This window comes from Pteronotus mesoamericanus, unplaced genomic scaffold (genome assembly GCF_021234165.1).
Source record: "Pteronotus mesoamericanus isolate MK-2021 breed Mesoamerican mustached bat unplaced genomic scaffold, CSHL_Meso_final scaffold_174, whole genome shotgun sequence".
Taxonomy (NCBI): Eukaryota; Metazoa; Chordata; class Mammalia; order Chiroptera; family Mormoopidae; genus Pteronotus; species Pteronotus mesoamericanus.
In genome coordinates, this window is record NW_026555309.1 from 14,793,497 (window position 1) to 14,800,267 (window position 6,771).

General features: G+C 41.3%; 1 pseudogene; it reads left to right on the forward strand.

Moving 5' to 3' along the window:
• On the forward strand, positions 1–592 carry LOC129084137 (synaptosomal-associated protein 23-like; annotated as a pseudogene).
• Positions 593–6,771: the final 6,179 nt, after the last annotated feature.

The window sequence follows — 6,771 nt, forward strand, 5'->3', positions numbered from 1 at the left end:
ATGGATAATCTGTCATCAGAAGAGATTCAGCTGAGGGCTCACCAGGTTACTGAGGAGTGTCTGGCAAGTACAAGGTGAATCCTGAATTTAGCCATTGAGTCTCAGGATGCAGGAATCAAGACTATCACTATGCTGGATGAACAAGGGGAACAACTAAACTGCATAGAAGAAAGAATGGACCAAATAAATAAAGACATGAGAGAGGCAGAGAAGACTTTAACAGAACTCAACAATTACTGTGGCCTTTGTGTCTACCCATGTAATAGGACAAAGAAAGAGGACAAAGAACTCTGAGTCTGGTAAAGCCTATAAGGCAACATGAGGATATGGTGGAGACAACTCTTCTAACAATGTAGTATCTAAACAGCCAGGCCGAGTGACAAATGGTCAGCCTCAGCAAGCCAACAGAGGAGCAGCAGGTGGTGAATACATTAAGCATATAACAGATGATGCCAGAGAAGATGAAATGGAAGAGAATCTGACTCAAGTGGGCAGTATACTAGGAAATCTAAAAAATGTGGCCCTGGACATGGGTAATGAGATTGAGCCTCAAAATCAACAAATAAAGCGACTTGCCTTAGCACCCATCTAGCTAATAGATAGAAAAATCTAAATTTGATCACAGTTCCTCAAAGTCCATATCACTTGTGATTTCTCTTCATGCTACCCCAGAGGTCAAGAGGAAAAGAAACCTGTGATGGTAAGTGTGTAGGATTACATGTTGTTGCATGATGTAATCTCTAGTTAGGGGAATCTTGGGGAAGAGTACTCATGTAGATATATACCCAAGCCTGTTGACTGCAAACCAGACGTCCTCTTCTAAAGAGATTCAACAACGTTTTTGGTAGCAAGACATATTTCCCAATCCGTCACACCCTCTTAACAATCATCACTTGTCACAGATTTTTACTGAGGCCCTGGAAGGGCTCTCACCCAGGCAGATGACGTGGTCTCTTATCTCTGCCAACCCCAAACTGAGACTAACGGTTGCTTGTAGCTTGTGGCAGAGCTGTTCCATAGAGCCGCTGAGAAGCAGGGAGCCAACAGCCAAGCTGCTCTTTGATCTGTAACTGGCCCCTTCTAGAACCTTGGGTGACCCACACCAGGGATCCTCTTGGGAAACCATGTCTTTGGCTCATGCTCAGAACCACCCTTATTTATAGCTCGCTGTCCTCAAGAGGAAACACTGAATCAGGAAAACATAAGATGGGGATTATAATAGAATCCCTTGTGCTGTTTGCTTTTAATGTTTGTGTTGGTATTTGGGCTGCAATAGCAGTCTATCTCTTTCTTCTCCTTGTGCCCCCCAGATAACCTTAAACCTGCTTTTTTCCAGTGCCTAATCTCCAAGTAGGACATAAGAGGCTGAGTGCTTGGCAGAGCCACAGGCATTCCAAATGCAGACATGAAAATCACAAACCAACCCATGGGGTATGGCCCAAGAGGCATGTCCAAGGCAAGCTGGATCTGGCATGGCCGTCTTCTGGCGAGAGTGACACAGGAAGATGTCTTCCCCTCCGCAGTGCCTCTTATTGCAAACAAGGGTGCAGTGCATGTTTGCCAAACCTCTGAAAATCAAGGCTAATCTGAAAAACAATGCAGAAGCAGTCAGTCCTTAAACCAAGGCAGCCATGCGTTAGTGGTAAATTATTGCTGACGAGAGGTAATCTTGGTAGTCCAGTGCAAAGATAATGACCAGAAACCAGAAAAATGGCTGCCTTAATTCAAAAAGCATACTGCTAACAATAGGGCAGGGACCAGAAAAGGGTTCCTAATAAGATAGTCCTGCATTGGGAAGAAGATAATAATATCGGGGTGGCCAAAAAGTCCATTTATTTTTTTCCATAAAATAAAAGACACATTTTTCATTTTCACCAATAACCTTATCGATTTGGATACTTAGAGTAGCTATCTCCCGCATCGTGTAATGTAGATTGTTCTCAACCAATGTCTCAATTTGATCGCTATTTATTTCAACTGGTCTAGCCAGCCGTGGAGCATCATCCAGAGAGAACTCTGCAGCACGAAACTTCACAAACCACTTTTGACACATTTGATCAGTCACAACACCTTCTCCATACACTGCACAAATCCTTTTTTTCTATATCAGTTGTGTTTTTACCTTTCTTAAAATAATAAAGCATAATATGCCAAAAATGTTGTGTTTCTCTTCCATCTTCAATATTTAAAAAAATTCACCAATTTTGATAAGAAAAATGCATGCTGATATGACAAATATCACAATACAGTCTAACAAAATTGTTTCAAATGAAGTTAAAGACAACCAAGCACTGCTAGAGCCATCTTATAGAAAAACCAAATGATCTTTTTGGCCAGCCCAATGCACTGACTCATTCAGATCTTAAAATGACACTACAAGATATATATCTAATACCATTATTGCTATTTTCTAGGTAAGGAAACAAGTAAACTTGCATAAAGCAACACAACTAGTAAAGTGGTTCCATCAGAATTTGAAACTAGGAGGTTTGACTCCCAAGTCTAAAAACTTAACCACTCTACTACACTGAATTCTAATTTTATAATCTCTTAACACTTATGAGACTGACTTGGGCTGTTCAAATTTGTCATTTTTTATTCTCCCATCTTATTCTGCATAATATCACATACATTAATTTATACTAGAGACAATAATAAAACTGCATATTTTCTAAGTAAGTAGTCCCCCCACAGGGCAAATACCAAGACCTCCAGTAGATGCCTAAAACTGCAGATAGCACTGAACCCTCTAGACTATGTTTTTTCCTATACATACATACTTAAAGTATAATTCATAAATTAGACACAGTAAGAGATTAACAATAACTAATGATAAAATAGAACAATGGTAATATACTGTAGCAAAAGTTATGTGAATGTTCTCTCTCTCAAAATATCTTACCGTGAAGTACTCCCCTCTTCACTTAAAGGAAGCACTTTACAACTTCCCCTTGGCAGATTCAAATCGCCAGCATCACTGCTTTTGCACGTCGGGATGATCATTGAGTAAGATAAGGGTTACTTGAGCACAAGCACTGCAGTCCTGCCGCAGTCCACGCGATACCTGAGAGGGCTACTACGTGACTCACGTGCAGGGAGCCTCGCCGAGCATGGATGCACTGGACAAAGGGATGATTCACCTCCCAGGCAGAACAGAGCAGGGTGCCACGTGATTTCATCATGCTACTCAGAAGAGTGCACAATTTGAAATTTATGAATTGTTTATTTCTGGAATTTTCCATCTAATATTTTCAGGCTGTACTTGGCCATGAGTAACCAAAACTACAGAAAGCAAAGCTGTGGATAAAGGGGAACTGCTGTATTTTATAATTTCAATTCTTTTTTTCACCAAATAAGATCTTGTCCATGTCTTACCTCCAGAATTCTCCATATATGTGACTTGTCCTGGGATGGCCAAGTTTTAACCCAAATTGGTTATAATTGGTTATTTAAAACATGAGATCACATTGCTCATTCCCATATATACGGTATTGTTTCTGCTTTCAGGTCACATTAACTTTTAGCTTCTTTCAAAAATGACCCTATTTTATCAGAAATTAAAACCTTAAATTGAGCTCTAGTTTATTTTCACATGTCAAATTTGGGTTTTCTGCTTTTTATTTTTTGGAACGGATATATATTATTTTACTCAGTCTTCCTAAACTCATATATCATGGAGATAATCTCATTCAGCATCTTCAGAGAAGTGAGCAGTGCATTTCAAGGGGAATAGAAATCTTATAGGAGTTTTTTAAAATGTCATTCCAATGCCTTAAACAGTCCTTGTGGTGTCATGGCTGTGCTGTGGCCTAACTCTTCACTTAATTGTGTGACATCATAACTCTTAAAGGGCCCAGTTCTCTCTACTACAAAAGGGAGCCAATAATCCCTGCCACTTGGAGGAGTTAGATACCACTAAGGTAGTAAAGATAAAGACCTACCACAAGCCCGGCACAGGGAAGGACACAAAAACAGTTAAAATCCCCAGGGTTTGCCTTAACCTGACCCCTACCAGTCACCAGTTACGTAACTTTGGAGATATTTAATTCTCTAGGATTCTCTTTCCTTGTATGTGAGTCTTGATACCAAAGAGTCCTGTTGCTTTTGACTCAATGATTCCAAGATGTCCTCTCTCCCATCCACCCTGATTCAGTGTGTTGTCTGCCCCTCCCCCTTGCTGGCATTTGGATCCAACTCAGGAACCTGCCAGATTTTTGCATCCCTGATCACATCTATTATCTCCAGGACATCCGAACAGAGCTAAATATGCCAATTACGCACTACTCAAGTAATTGCACAAGTCTGAGGCTGCCTCCATTAAAATGAATGTTTGGGCTGAAGAAAACTCAATTTGGAAAAGAAAAAAGATACCCAAACTTGCCAGAGAATTTTCTTAATGCTTTTAATCATCTAGAGTTGGTGGAGGTGAGGGCTCTCCCGAGTGTTGGGAATGTCTTTCCTCGGCATCCCTCCTACTTTAGCATGCTCCTGTGTGACTGCATGCCCACCTTTCTCTCTCCATTGTCATCCCAGATGTAAAGCAAACTGAGGGTGAGCGTATTAAAGTATGAGGTGCTGAATGAGTGGAACAATAATTACATAATACTCACCATTGAATGCAGTCACTTTGTGTCTAAGTACAACTAAGGCATTTAATCTTCACAATAACCCTATGAGGTAGGCAGATACTTATGATATAAATATTTTAGTTATCTTCATGTTACAGATGAGGAAATTGAGACAGAGATAGATGAATTGGTCTTGCTTTGGCGTCCACCTTCCTTACCACTATATTGCCTATGATGAAAAAAGGATGATAGTTTATATTTAATGAGTACATGCAATGCTCTGGACATGTTACAAATATAATATGAAGAAGGAATTTGCTCACTAAATTTAAAAATTAGTCTCTAAGGTTGCTATATTTTAAGGAAGGGGTGAAATTCATCTCAGAGAGACATGGTACTTTTGTTTATTTCAGTGGCTTTTCAACTCTAACTACCTGTTAAAACCACCTAGGGCGTATTTTTTTTGAAATATCAATGTGCAAAACCTACTCCAGATCTGGGCGTGTGTCTCAGACATCAGTAATTTTCAAAAGCTTTCCAGGTGACTCTGATGCCCAGCAGGCTGAGAACCACTGGTTTACTTTAATCAACACACTTAGGACCATTTTTGGTGTGAGCATGATTTGAAAAGGAAAAAAAATGTCGACAAAGAACAGTAAATATTCTGCATAATAAAGTTGGCAGCATTTGGAATCTTCTTCAAATAGGAAGAAGAGTTGTGGCGGGGCGGGGCGGGGGGCGGTGGCTAGAACAGGGAGAAAATATCTGGAAAGAGATAGACAGTCTAGGAGGAAAGACCGAAGATCCAACAATAGGACACCAGGTGGTAACCTGAGGGGAAAAGATGGTCTTGCAGGTTACAAAACATGAGCACAATACTTCACTCCTCCTTGTGTGCACACCCTTCGCAGAATGACTTTGCAGATCCTCTCTTCCACAAGTAGGATCCTCTTGAATCTGGACTAACCCTGTGACTTGCTTTCACCAATAGAATGCAGTAGAAGTGACAGAGTGCCAGTTCTAAGCCTGGCTCTCAGAGGCCCTCCATGCTTCCACTCATTTGCCATGTGAACAAGGCTGGACTAACCTGCTACAAGTTGAAAGACCGCACAAAATAGAGCTTTTGCTTCTCAGCAAGCCCCCAGACGTGTGCAAGTTCAGCCAAGATCAGCACACTGACCCACAGCTAACTGGAGATCCATGTGAGAGTCCAGCTAAACGAGAACTGCATAACTGATCCTCAATTGTTAATGACCAGAATTGTGACCAGTAAACTTCAGATGATTTGTTATGTAGCAATAGCTAACTGATACAGGTGGCTGGTGAGGTGGCCCGTGGAATGACTGAGAGACATTAGAAGGGTAATACCTAATACTCAGTTCTAGGTTGTTGTCTGGTCCATGCTGTAAATGCTCCTGAACCACTCCAACTAGGCCCAAATCTCCAATAAATGCAACCACCTTGGTTAATGATACTTTTCCTAGTGAATAAAGGGACTGGGGAACAGTGAGCACAAGCAAAGCAGGAGATGAAGAAGGGACTTGAAATCTGGCCAGTATGACTCAGTTGGTTGGAACGTCATCCCATAGCTGAAAGGTTGCAAGTTCGATTTCCAGTCGGGGCACATGCGTAGGTTACATGTTCAGTCCCCAGTCGGGGTGTGGCATGTATGAGGCAACTGATCAATGTTTCTCTCTCACATAGACATTTCTCTCCCTCCCTCTCTCTCCTTCTCTCTTCTCTCTCTCCAAGATCAATAAGGATGTCTTCGGGTGAGGATTTAAAACAAAAAAAGAGGAAAACTGAAAATTCTGCAGGAAACCAGAGTGAGATTATCAGGAGGAAAACAAGATTCAACCCCAAAATTCAGAGAGCTGTGAAGGAGGGGAGATGGGACAAGCCACAGTATGTGGAACAGGCTGCAGAGGGGTCTGTCAGGATATGAAAAGAAAAGGCAACTCCATTAGGCCGGAGGGCCCAGGAACACACCTGTAGCAGATCCTCGACATGCTGGCACTATTCCATTTGATCCTCACATCAGCCCTAACAGGGAGGTATTTATTACTCTTATATAATAAATGAGAAAACATTTCTAATCTAAAGGTTCAATAACCTTCCCAAGATGACTCAACAGGGAAGAGGTAGAACTGGATTTGTCTGACTCCAGCTGTCTAAGTAAATCTAATTAGGTGGTCAGACCTCT